Source organism: Nicotiana tabacum, chromosome 4 (assembly GCF_000715075.1).
Source record: "Nicotiana tabacum cultivar K326 chromosome 4, ASM71507v2, whole genome shotgun sequence".
Classification (NCBI taxonomy): domain Eukaryota; kingdom Viridiplantae; phylum Streptophyta; class Magnoliopsida; order Solanales; family Solanaceae; genus Nicotiana; species Nicotiana tabacum.
Window position 1 is genome coordinate 84122248 of NC_134083.1, and position 14067 is coordinate 84136314.

General features: G+C 38.8%; 1 long non-coding RNA gene across 1 annotated transcript; it reads left to right on the forward strand.

The window, feature by feature from the left end:
- The first annotated feature begins 349 nt into the window (after positions 1-349).
- LOC142180212 (uncharacterized) lies at positions 350-6214 on the forward strand. The gene is made up of 3 exons (XR_012708378.1): positions 350-455; positions 4975-5047; positions 6020-6214. It is a non-coding gene; the product is annotated as an uncharacterized LOC142180212 (long non-coding RNA).
- The last annotated feature ends 7853 nt before the right edge of the window (positions 6215-14067 follow it).

Consider the following 14067-nt stretch of genomic DNA (forward strand, 5'->3'; position numbering starts at 1 on the left):
TTAACTAATTATTTTCCAGTTTTCCGCCAAAATAAAGCGCGGAAAAATTTTCTTTGCTAATGACCTTTTCCGGATTTTTAGCCCACTCTTTTAGTTGCTCTGTGTAAGTTTTTTGTTGATGTCATATTTTATTTGAGAACATAGTAGTTTTAAAATATAATAAATTAGCAATAATTTATATTTGGTAGAACCCCTAATTGTCTCAGCAAGTTTTGTTCACACCTTAATTTTCTCAACAAGTTTGGTTAGTGGCCTAAGATTTAGCTAAGTATTTTTCAACTTTCCGCCAAAAGAAAAACGGCAACCTAGTTTTTTTCTTTTTAATTATCTTTTCCTTAATCCTTAGCCTATTTCAGTTACCATTCTAGCAAGGTTTTCTCCTTTGTTGTTCTACATCTCTGAGCAATTGGTTCTAGTCTATTATTTGCTTCATTATTTCTAGTCTACAAAGTCTGGTGAGTCTTGCTGATTACTATTCATCTATAGTGTGTTCCTTCGCTTGTATCACTGTTCGTTCAATTTATATGCTGTTATTTTTACTATATTTTAGTATAGAGTCTGTCTCTGACCTTTTCCTTATTTAATATTTTGCAAAATTGACAGCAAAAAAATTGAGGGACAGTTAATATTTTATAATTTTGTAGGTTATTATATGATGGATAAAAGTTAGATATTTCTTAGGAATAGAGCATTACCAGAATTCTTAAATGGCGTGGAATAATTTTTGAACTTTGTATTTTTAAATCCTAATGTTGGTATAAGAATTCAATGTCCGTGCACTAATTGTAACCATGTGCGTAGAAAAATGCGAGAAGAAGTGAAAATAGATTTACTTAGATGGGGTATAGATCCAACATATAATAGGTGAATTCATCATGGTGAGTCGGATTCATCTTCAGATGATGAAATAAATTCTAGTGCAAATTCAGATTTAGAAAATGATGTTGCTGCCACTTTCGAGATGTTGCATGACATGTATCACGGTGTTCCTACAGATAATATAACTCATGATCAGTCTGATGAGTCGGCTGAGTCTAGATATGAAGAACCTAATGCAGAAGCTAAGAGTTTTTATCGGTTGTTAAAAGATGCAGAGCAGAAGTTATATCTAGATTGTGAAAAGTTCTCGAAGCTCTCTTTTGTAATGCGTCTTTTTCAAATGAAGTGCTTGCATGGTTGGAGTAATACTTCATTAGACCCTTTGTAAAACTATTAAGCGATGCTTTCCCCAAAGGACATGTGCTCGCTAAATTTATTTATGAAGTTCAAAAGATTATTAAAGATTTGGGTCTAGATTATGTGAAAATAGATGCTTGTGTTAATAATTGCATCTTATGTAGAAACGAATATGCGGATCTTGAGCAATGTCCTAAATGTGGTGAGAAAAAATAGATAGTACGGAAAGGAGAATACGATGACAATGAGGTTGCTTCAAGTAAATTGAATAAGAGAAGGAAAGGAATTCCTAGGAAAATTCTTAGATACTTTCCTTTGATCCCAAGATTACAACGCTTGTTTATGACTAAACGAAGCGCGAAAGATATGAGGTGGAATAAAAATAAGCGAGTTGACGATAGTATTAAGGCATCCAGCTGACTCACTGACATGGAAACCTTTTGATGAGAAACATTTGGATTTTGCATTAGATCCACGTAATGTAAGACTTGGACTTGCTTCAGATGGTTTAATCCTTTTGGTTCCATGAGTAATGCCTATAGTATATGGCTAGTATTCTTGATTTCGTATAATATTCCCCCATGGCTCTGCATGAAATAATCTAATATTTTGTTATCCTTGCTTATTCTTGGCCCAAAAAGTCCTGGTATGGATATAGATGTGTATCTCCAACCTTTAGTTGATGATTTGAAAAAATTATGGGAGGATGGAATTGAGACTTATGATGCTTTTAAGCAACAAAATTTTCAATTACGTGCTTCTTTATTGTGGACAATTAATGACTTTTCAGCATATGCCATGTTGTCCGATTGGAGCACAAAAGGAAAATTTGCTTGTCCAGTTTATCATGTAAATACTTGCTCTATTTACTTGAAATATGATCGAAAGCATTGCTATATGGGTCATCGTAGGGTCTTGGAAATAAATTATCCTTATCGTCGGACCAAAGGTTCTTTTGATAACACAAGGGAAGAAAGACCGCATCACAAGCATTGAGTGGAGATGATGTGCTTGTACAACTAAATACATCCTTACAAGGATCCATGGGTGACAACACAAGAAAAAGAAAATGAGATGCCGAAAGACGTGCCAACTGGAAGAAGAAAAGTATATTCTTTGAACTCCCATATTGGAGGACTGTATTGTTGAAACATAATTTGGATGTAATGCATATAGAAAAAAGTATTAGTGAAAGTGTGATAGTAATGTTGTTGGATATTGACGGAAAAATAAAGGACACATTAAAATCTCGATCGGACATACAAGAGAATCAAAAAGCCTCTTCATCCAATAAAAAGTGAGAATAAGTACATACTTCCTCCTGCTAGTTATACAATGTCCAAAACTGAGAAGATTAAATTCTGTCAACTCATCAAAGATGTCAAGTTTTCGGATGCATATATTTCTACCATTAGTCGTTGTGTCAATGTTAAGGAAGCTAGACTTTTTGGACTTAAAAGTCACGATCACCATGTTCTTTTCCAACATATCTTTCCACTTATCATAAAAGGGATTTTGCCAAAGGATGCATATGATCCGTTAATTGAATTCTCTCCTCGCGTCCTTGCACGGCTCGTTCTTCAAGCCCTGCTTCTCCCTTCCCCCTCTCCTCGTTCCTACCGTCCAAAACGCAGGCAGCAGTGGTGAAGTTGGATGCTCGAAGTCATTTTAGATACGGCAAGACAACTTAGGAGGAGTAGAAAGTTGCCACAACGATGTTGAAGATAGCTTTATTACCAAGCCGCCCACTTGAGAAGCTAGTCGCCAGGAAAGAAACGAGAAGGAAGCGACCTGTCCCCGCCTAATCCATTCTTTAGTGATTTGTTCGCTAAAGAGTTGCATATGGATAAGTTAGATAAAATAGATAAAAGTATATGGGTGACAATTTGCAAACTAGAACGTATATTCCTACCATCATTCTTTGATGTTATGGTTCATTTGGCAATCCATTTAGCAAAGGAGGGTGGTCCTGTTCAATTTCGATGGATGTATTTCATCGAGAAGTTAGATTTTTATTACTTTAAATTTTTCTTTTTGTTGAAATTTGCTCGAAACTAATATGTCTTTACTTAACAAAATATTGCGCACATTAAAAGGTTACGTACGCAACATGGCTCGCCCAGAAGGGTCAATTGCTGAGGGCTATCTTGTAGAGGAATGCATGGCATTCTGTTCCAAATATTTGACAGATATGGAGACAAAGGAAAATCGCCCGCATAGGAATTCTAATTCTTTCAACATGGATCCTAATGGCTTATATGTATTCAACTGTCGTGGTAAGCCATTTGGAGGGGGTGATTGGACAAAATTGAATGATCTTGAAATCAAGCAAGCACATTTTTTTACATCCTTCAAAATTGTGCAGAAATTGGCCCCTTTATCGAGTAAAATACTTTTCACTTAGTTTACATTATTTTCTTCTTATGAATTCTTTCAACGACTATCTTGTAATATTTTCATTTTATTTTATGTTCACCATCTATAGGGAACATTTAGAAATATTAACAAAGGAGAATAATAGAAATGTTGTCAAGAGGCACAAGGAGGAATTTCCTTTATAGTTTCAGAAAAAAAGGTAACTTATATAATTCAATGTTGGTTGATATTTATTTAGGACAATTCATAAATTTTATTTTTAAGTAGTACTAATATTTATGAGTTTGTAATTAATAGGCGATACAATTAAAAGATAACGGTGACAGTCGAATTACTGATCAATTGCTAGCTTTGGCAAGAGGTCCAGATTTAGGAGTTGAATGCCATAATGGATATGTCTTGAATGGTTTTAGGTTTCGAACAATGGCATCTGAGAAATTTTAAAAAACTCAAAATAGTGGTGTAATCGTAAAGAGTGATGAATATACAGAAAATGCTGATTATTATAAGATAAGAAGAATATTAGAAATCCAATATCTGGACAAATATTCAGTGACATTATTCCAATGTGACTAGTTTGAAATTTCGCCTCTGGGTCGAAGTCAAAGTAGAGGTTACCAAAAGGATGAATATGGATTCATATCTGTGGATGTGACACGACTTCATTACACAAATGATCCATTTATTCTAGGATCACAAGCTCAATTTGTGTATTATGTTTAATATGATCAAAATGAGAATTGGAATGAGGTTGTAAGGGTAATACCATGAAACTTGTATGATCTACCCGAACAAGATGATGAAATAGAACCATATCAATTAACTGACCTGGTTGAAAGGGAAGAACAAAATCTTCAAGTAGAATCAGACACTGATATAATTAGAATACAAAGAGAAGATATTGATGGATTGAGCATTGAAGCATCTTCTATCAATATTGAGGAAGAAATAGACTTAGAAGTTGTAGATGAATCGGATCATGAAGATATGGATGACTCAACAGATGAAAAATATTTTTCTGAGGATGAACATGATGAAAAAGAGGATGGTGATTGGCGATGAAAATGAATGTGATTTTTCACCACCTTGCCCAAATGGTTAATTTCTCCTTTCCGCTAATCTTTTTATTTCTTTATTATGTTTGTTACTATATAACTTCATTTAATATTTAGAATGTTTAGTTTCGTCCCATGCCACATACTGAGTCAAAATATATCATGATTATATGATTTTATATCTAACCATCGTTATTTAGTCACTGTATTTGTTTATTTTTACTTAAATAGTCTGTTTGGACATACACCTTAATCTATAGTTATGTTGTTGGATAGATTATTTTCTGATTGACAATATGTGCAATGTTCTGCTTTCACTTCTACTTTCAACTAGTTCCAGTATAATTCTTTTTATTATGTCTTGCAGACTATCATGATGACAAATACGCATGTTTCTGATGGTGTTGAATTTGCTGGAGTAATTTCAAACCCACAACCACGTGAGTTGATTCATTTAGTAAAAAGTAGCTTTGAGAAATCTCATGCTTGTATAACTTAATAGAAACAGAATTTTTATGCCTTCAAATTTAGTAATAAATTCTTATAAAGAGTAGGATTTAATTATTTAATTAATTGATTTGTTTGTAGTTACTTTGAGCGAAGTATGATACTAATATATACTTTAAATCATAAGCTTTTTTGAACTACTAATCTTTTAAATTTCCTCATGCATTTCATTTTGTAGAGGAAGAGAAATTGTTCTCCATCTATTTGTGGATTAGAGATCATATTTTTATATTATTTGTAAACTGTAGTTACTTGGGAAGTTAAAATTTGTACGGACTTCATATGAAAAATACCATGCCTAGGGTCGATAAATCTATTTCCTAGCAGTAGTAGTGTTTTTCTCAGTAATGAATTGATGTTGAAGTTTTCTGGACTTTTTCATTTTAATATTCTTATGTATTGCTGAAGGACAAATGAGAAAGGGAAGGGGGAAGACTAGAGGGTTTTCAATCCAAAAGAAATGCAAAAATAATCCCAATGGAAAGCTGGAGGTAATTATCCCACCCGATCGAACAGTAGTAGTTGGTCCTGGAGCTAATAATTTTGTTACTGAGCTTTCGGTCACAATTGACCAGAATGCTAAGCATGATATCAAAACTTGGAAGAAAGTTTCTAATCTAGCAAAAGAAAGGATTGTTGCTCATATGCTGGTAATTCTCTTTGTATATTTTAAGTTTATAGTTTTTTTGTTCTTGAATGAGTAGTATTCAACCAAATGCCATATTTAGTAACAATTGCCTATTATAGTAGTAGTATGTATAAAAAATAGTAGGCATATTTATTAATCTATTGGTTCCAACTTTGAAATCCTTTATTATTATATGTTCCACATACAAATCTATCTGGTTGCTAGTAGAGTCTTAGGTGACAAAGCTATCATTTCTAATTTTTTGATGTGAGTACAGGACGCCTTTGAAATTCCAGACATGCAACACACTAGGGATACTATCCTTCATACAGCTAATAATTGATATCGTCGTAGTAGGCTCCATGATCATTTCAAAAAATTTGCTACAAAGGAGGAACGATTGCAAAACATACCAGAAGATGTCACTGAAGTTGAATGAAAATTCTTGGTGGAGTATTTCAACTCTGATCCTTTCAAGGTAATTAAATGAAATATGCGCAAAGGCTATTATTTAGCTAAAAGAATTCTGAAAAATGTCTACGTCAACCAGGGAAGTTACAAAAAACTAAGAAAGCAACCTATGAAATGGAACTTAAATTCTCATGACCAGACTCAAAGTCTTATTTATTTCTTATTTTACTTTTTATACTTTAATCATAAGTTATATCATTGATTCATATTCAATGCAGAGAATGAGTGCTAGAAACAAAATAAACAAGAAAAAATAAGGAATCAATCATATTTGCGGTAGAAAATCCTTCGGGGCAGTCTCTTTTAAAGAGGTGAGATATGTCTTATTTAATGAATTTAGTATTTCTTATGTGATGACCCAAAAGGTTATCTTATGTTTTAGAATTCGAATCTGCACTCTTAAGCCATACAAATCTCATTTTCACCCTACTCGGTTTGCGTGCGCAGTCGGGCAGGTTTCCGGAAAGCTTTTATGTTGAAAATTGATGAAAATAAGAATTTATACCTTAAAAAGTTAATTTTATTTGACTTCAGTCAATATTTTTGGTAAACAGGCCCGGATCTATATTTTGATGGTCTGGAAATTATTTGTTTCTAAGAATTTATTGATATTTGGCATTGTGAGTACCAGGTCCGTATTTTAGTTTTGGAGCCCGATACAGGTTCATTATGATATTTAAGACTTGTCTGTGAAATTTGGTGAGAAACGGAGTTGATTTGACGTGATTCGGACGTCCAGTTGAGAAGATAGAAATTTTAAAGTGTTCTTGAGAATTTCATTTAATTTGGTGCTAAATTCAGAGTTCTAGGTGTTATTTTGGAGATTTGATCGCACGAGTAGGCCCGTAAGTTATTTTTAGACTTGTGTGCATATTTGGTTTGGAGTCCCGAGGGCTCGGGTGAGTTTCGGATAAGCCACAGGATGTTTTGGACTTGGAAAAAATCTGGTTTTCTGCAGATTCTAGTGTCTGGCATATCCTTCTTCGTGTTCGCGAAGGTTCTCTCGCGAACGCGAAGAGTAAACTGGTGAGGCTGAGACTTCTTCTTCGCGAACACGAAGTGATGGAGGATTTACCCTTTGCGAACGTGACCGGCTCATCGCGCACGCGAAGAACTTGGGGACCTGGGGGAGAGTCGATCATTCCTTCATCGCGAACGCGAGCAATGTCTCGCGAACGCGAAGGCCAGGGGGAGTAACCATCGCGAACGCGAGCAGGGTCTCACGAACATGAAGGCTTGGCAGACAGTACCCTTCACGAACGCGACAGTGGCCTCGCGAACACGATGCACACTGTCGCCAGTGCATAAAACAGAATCAAACTTGGGTTTAAGCCATTTCTTCAACATTTTTCAAGAACCAAACGGGTAGAGGCCATTTTTCAAGAGCTATTTCTTCCCCAAATTGTTGGTAAGTGATTCAAAATTATTTTCTTTTAATTACCCATTATATTTCTTGAATTATCAACCTAAAATCTAGAGTTTTCATGGTAGAATTAGGGGCTACGATAGAAAACTAGGGATTTCGGAAATTTTGGAATTTAGACCTCAATTTGAGGCCGGATTCCAAAACTAATTACATATTCGGGATTAGGGGTGAATGGGTAAAAGAATTTTGGTCCGAACCTGAAATTTTGACCAAGCGGGCCCGGGGTTGATTTTTCGACTTTTTGGAGGAAAATTTGGAAAATTTTAATTTATTCAATATAATTGATTTCTTTAGAAATATTTGATATTATTGAGTCATTTTTGAATAGATAAGAGTGATTTGGAGGTGAATTCCAAAGAAAGGTTGTGATTGAGAATTAAGTGGCCTTCGGAGCGAGGTAAGTATTGTGTCTAACCCTGGCTTGAGGGAATTAGAAACCTTAGATTACTTGCTAAGTGAAATTCATGTGAGCGGCGTGTATGTGAGGTGACGAGTACTTATGCGCCGCCAATTTACCTGTTTTCCATTTTTCTCTGTTTTTCTTATATTGTCTCTTTCCTATGCCTAAATCCTACGTGTTATACTAGTATTGTTCAATTTATCGTTCTTATCATATTTACGGATTTTCTGCTGAGTTTTTATTTCAAAGTTGAGATTGATATTATGAAACCAAATGTTGAAGTAAGGTTTGTACTTGTTATTCTATCTCCCTGTTGTTATTTATGCATTGCATTATGGTAAGGGAGAGTGTTAATGCACGAAGTGTGATGCCGTGCCATATTGTGAGTGTTAATGCACGAAGGGTGATGCCGTGCCATATTGTGAGTGTAAATGCACGAAGGGTGATGCAGTGCCATGATATGAGAGTTAATGCACGAAGGATGATGTCGTGCCGTTTCTATTAATTTTATGGTGAGATTGAGACTAAAAGCACGAAGGGTGATTCCGTGCATTTTTCCTTTACTGTATTCACTATTCCTGTTGATTCATGGTATATTGACTGCTCCGGTGATTATTTTGTTGTAGTTCTTTATCTTGTATTCCCCCAGTATGTTCCCCTCCCGATATTTCCTGTTTAGTTCTTCATTTCTGTTATTTGTATATACACTGTTAAATTGTACAGGTTGATTTGTAGGTGCCTTGCCTTAGCCTCATCACTACTTCGTCGAGGTTAGGCTCGACACTTACCAGTTCATGGGGTCGGCTGTACTGATACCGCACTCTGCACTTTCTGTGCAGATTTTGATACCGGCTCGGGTTGATCAAGATTTTTCTATTGGTCCGTTGTCCGGAGACTCAAGGTAGATCTGTCGGCGTTCACAGACCTTGAAGTCCCCGTCTATCTTTTCTGTTCTACTCTTTCTTTCATTCAGACAGTTGTATTTCTTTCAGACTATTACTTGTAGTAAATTCTAGAATGCTCGTGAATTGTGACTCCAGATCCGGGTAGTAGTAATTAATACAGTTTTATGATATTCCATACTTATTATATTTTATCTTAGTTAATTATTGTTAATTACTGAATGGGAATAAGGAATTGGTTTAATATTCTCTAACGTTGGCTTGCTTAGCAAGTGAAATGTTAGGCGCCATCACGGTCCCATCGGTGGAAAATTTTGGGTCGTGACAGTTGGTATTAGAGAACTAGGTTGCCTAGGTCTCACGATTCACGAGCAAGCTTAGTAGAGTCTGGAGGATCGGTACAGAGACGTCTGTGCTTATCTTCCATAGGCTATGATGTTTAGGAACAAGTTTCACTTCTAATCTTCTCAGTCGTGCGATTTTGCTTTCTCAATGCTGATTGAACTCTTCTACTCTTAATCTCTCGCAGATGGCGAGAACACATACCGCTTCCTCAGCCGAGCAGCAACCAGAGCCTCCAGTGGCAGCTCCTATGTGGGGCAGAGGTCGAGGCCGAGGCCGTGCCAGTGGCCGAGGCAGGGGCAGGGCTCAGCCTAGAGCCCGAGAAGCAGCCCCAGCAGTGGAACCTCAGATAGAGCTTAACGAGGAGGTTCCAGCCCAGACTATTCCTGCCGTACCAGCTCAGGTTACGGAGGGGTTCATTGCTACCCCAGTACTTTAGGACGCTTTGGTCCGTTTGGTGGGCCTTATGGAGAGTGTGGCCCAGACTGGCGCATTTCCCATGGTACCAGCAGTCTCTCAGGCTGGAGGAGGAGCCCAGACTCCCACCACTCCCGCTCCAGAGCAGATAGCTCCCCAGTATTAGGCTCCAGCAGCTCAGCCAGTCGGATTAGTTTAGCCGGTTATTGCGGCACATGTCGGAGATGGGCCAGCTATGTCTTTTGAGGCTTTGTGGAGATTGAACAAGTTTACCAAGCTCTTTCCTGTTCACTTCAGTGGTGCTCCTTCAGAGGACCCCCAGGAATATCTTGACAGATGCCACGAGGTCCTACAAAACATGGGTATAGTGGAGACCAATGGGGTCGATTTTGCTGTATTTCAGATGACTGGTTCCGCCAAGAAATGGTGGAGACATTACTTGTTGACCAGCTGGGTCGCCTGCTCTTACTTGGGACCAGTTCTCTCAGCTCTTCATAGAGAAGTTTTTGCCTATCACATTGAGAGAGGAGCATCGCCTTCAGTTTGAGCATCTCCAGCAGGATAGTATGAATGTTACTCAGTATGAGATCCGTTTTGTGGATTTGGCCCGTCACGCTATTCTTCTGCTTCCCACCGAGAGAGAGAGAGAGAGAGAGAGGGTGAGGAGGTTTATTGATGGACTTGCTCATCCTATCAGATTGCAGATGGCTAAGGAGACTGGGAGTGAGATTTCTTTTCAGGCGGTTGCTAATGTCGCCAGACGAGTCAAAATGGTTCTTACTTAGGGAGGTCAGGGGTCTGACAAGAGAACTCATCATTCCGGTGAGTTCAGCGGTGCCTCATTTAGAGGCAGGAGTACTTTTGGTATAGGCCATCCTCCTAGGCTATTTCATTCAGTGCTCCAGGCATCCCACGGTGCCTCAGGTGGTCGTGGCCCTCGATGCATTATTCCGACCAGCTAACCTACAGTGCACCACCAACTCCTATTAGTGCACCTCCACTCCAGAGTTATCAGGGTAGTTATTCAGGTCGACAGGGCCAATTTCAGGGTCAGCAGTCACAACAGCCGAGGTTATGTTATACTTGTGGTGATCAGAGGCACATTGCTAGATTTTGCCCTCGGGCAACAGGCAACTCACAGCATCAGAGTTCCCGTGCCATGGTTCCATCACCAGTTGCTGCACCACCTGCTCGCCAGCCAGAGGCAGGGGTAAGGCAGCCAGAGGTAGAGACCAGACTGTTAGAGGTGGAGGTCAGGCCGTTGAGGTGGAGACTAGCCAGTTAGAGGCCGTCCTAGGGATGTAGTTCAGGGTGGTGGGGCCTAGCCCCGGTGTTATACTTTCCCAGCCAGGCTTGGGGCTGAGTCATCTGACGCTGTTATCACAGATACTGTTTAAGTTTGCAGTAGAGATGCTTCAGTTCTATTTGATCTGGGATCTACTTACTCCTATGTGTCATCCTATTTTGCTTCCTATTTAGTTGTGTCCCGTGATTCTTTGAGTGCTCCTGTTTATGTGTTCACACCAGTGGGAAATGCTATTGTTGTAGATCGTATTTATCGTTCGTGTGTGGTCACCATTGGGAGTCTTGAGACTCGTGTAGATCTTATACTTCTCGACATGGTTGATTTTGATATCATACTGGGTATGGATTGGCTATCACCTTATCATACTATATTAGATTGTCACGCCAAGACGTTGACCTTAACCTTGTAGGGATTGCCTCAATTAGAGTGGAAAGGGACTCTTGGCCATTCTACCTGCAGGGTTATCTCTTATGTGAAGGCTCGGCATATGGTCGAGAAGGGGTGTCTAGCTTATTTGGCTTATGTCCGCGATTCTAGTGTGGAGGTTCCTTCCATTGATTCAGTGCCGGTTGTTATTGAGTTTCCAGAGGTATTTCCTACAGACCTGCCTGGGATTCCACCCGACAGGGATATTGATTTCTGCATTGATTTGGCTCCGGGCACTCAGCCCATTTCCATTCCGCCATACCGCATGGCCCCGCCAAAGTTGAAAGAATTGAAGGAGCAGTTGCAAGATTTGCTTGATAAGGGCTTCATTAGACTTAGTGTCTCGCCCTGGGGTGTACCTGTGTTTTTTGTGAAGAAGAAAGATGGATCGATGAGGATGTGTATAGATTATCGGCAGTTGAACAAAGTCACTATCAAAAACAAGTATCCATTGCCGAGGATTGATGATTTATTTGATCAGCTTCAGGGTGCCCAGGTGTTTTCGAAGATTTATTTGAGATCTGGCTACCATCGGTTGAGGATTAGGGCATCTGATGTCCCTAAGACAGCTTTTTAGACTCGGTACGGGCATTTTGAGTTTCTAGTGATGTCATTTGGGCTGACAAATGCCCCAGCAGCATTCATGGATTTGATGAACCGGGTGTTCAAACCTTACCTGGATTCCTTTGTGGTTGTGTTTATTGATGATATCTTGATCTACTCCCACAGTCGAGAGGAGCATGGGCAGCGCCTTCAGATCATTCTTCAGACTCTGAGAGACAACCCGTTATATGCTAAGTTCTCAAAATGCGAGTTTTGGTTGAGTTCAGTTGCTTTCTTGGGTCACGTTGTATTAGTAGAGGGTATTCTGGTGGATCCTAAGAAGATTGAGGCAGTTCAGAACTGGCCTAGGCCCAGCTCACCTACAGAGATCCGTAGTTTCCTGGGTTTGGCGGGCTATTACCGTCAATTTGTGGAGGGGTTTTCATCCACAGCAGCCCCGTTGACCAGATTAGCCCAGAAGGGTGCCCCTTTCAGGTGGTAAGATGAGTGAGAAGCGAGCTTTTAGAAACTCAAGACAGCTTTGACTACGACACCGGTATTGGTGTTACTCACAGGTTCAGAACCTTATACAGTATATTGCGATGCATCCCGTATTGGTTTGGGTGCGGTATTAATGTAGGGTGGCAAGGTAATTGCATATGATTCGCGGCAGTTGAAGGTTCACGAGAATAATTACCCTATTCATGATCTAGAGCTGGCAGCCATTGTTCACGTGCTGAAGATTTGGAGGCACTATCTTTATGGCATGCCATGTGAGGTATTCACGGATCATCGGAGCTTGCAGTATTTGTTCAAGAAGAAGGAACTCAATTTGAGGCGGAGAAGGTGGTTGATGTTACACCCTATATTTTTTTTTTGTACGTAAAATTGCGTCGTGAGCAAACTAATGTAGGACCCAAAAAAAAATGAGATCATGTTTGAAAATATATAAAGCAATTTAATCATGTTACCTCGGAAGTTACAAATATTGAATATCATAAACAACAAGTACAAAGAGGGTTGGAAGGTTTAGAAGCTAAAGGAATTGAAGAAAATAATGTTTCGTCGAAAGCCGACAAATTGGGAATGTTATAGCATGTACTTTTGGGATGAGACCAGGGTGTTTTACATGATAAGGAGGTTATATTACGAGTTATGTTATTCGTATGATAGTCGTATGTTATGTTTTGAAGTCAAGCGAGTGGTGGAACAAAAGTCGATGAAAGTCATCACAAGTTACGTTCATAAATTTTACTGAAACTTTGGGTCAAATGTAACTGAGATTTTCTCCCAATATACTTAGATTTATGGTGTGTTCCACCCATCAAATTAAATATCTATGAGTCTACTTTCCAACGCATTAAACCGTTTGTCAATACGATATCTGAGTAGAGAGATATGGGCATTTTTGCGAGACTGCGCAGACTGTCACCTACTTGCTTAAACGAGAATCCAAAACTGGGCCTGTTCGGGTCGTCCAAAAATGGGCCAGTTCGGGTCGTTCAAAGAGGCCTTTTTAAAGTCCTATCCACTTCATATATTAGTCGGATAATAGGGCAAAATAATCAGACTCATTCTCTGCAAAACTCCTCCCAAATATTTCCCCCAAACCCCAATTGATTTTCTCCCCCTTTCAAGTTCTAATCGGAGGTAAAGCCTAGAGTTTGAAGAACCAAGATAGGAGTCGAGTTATCCAACAAATAAGGTAATTTTACTGCTCTCTTTCATCCATTTTTTCTGTTGTAGATGTATAGTAAGTCGTTCTATATTTGTAAGAACTCACGGGACGGTGATCGGAAGCCGTGAGTTCGAGTTATTCACTTGTAACGGACTGTTTTGTGGACTGTTTTGTGGTGTTGTTGGGCTGCGTGTTTTACTACTATTTTGTGGAGTTTTGGAGGAGTAAGGGTGTGGAGAAACAGCACATAAATGCAGGATGTTGGGCTGGTCGTTCATCGTAACATTTTCGGGTTGTTGACACTACTACGGTGGTCGTTTTGTGTATGAAGAGATTGGGGTGTGCTGGGCTGTTTTGTAGTATTGTGTGGTGTGTATAAGGTTGGAAAATAATGTATATATGTTGTTATTGTTG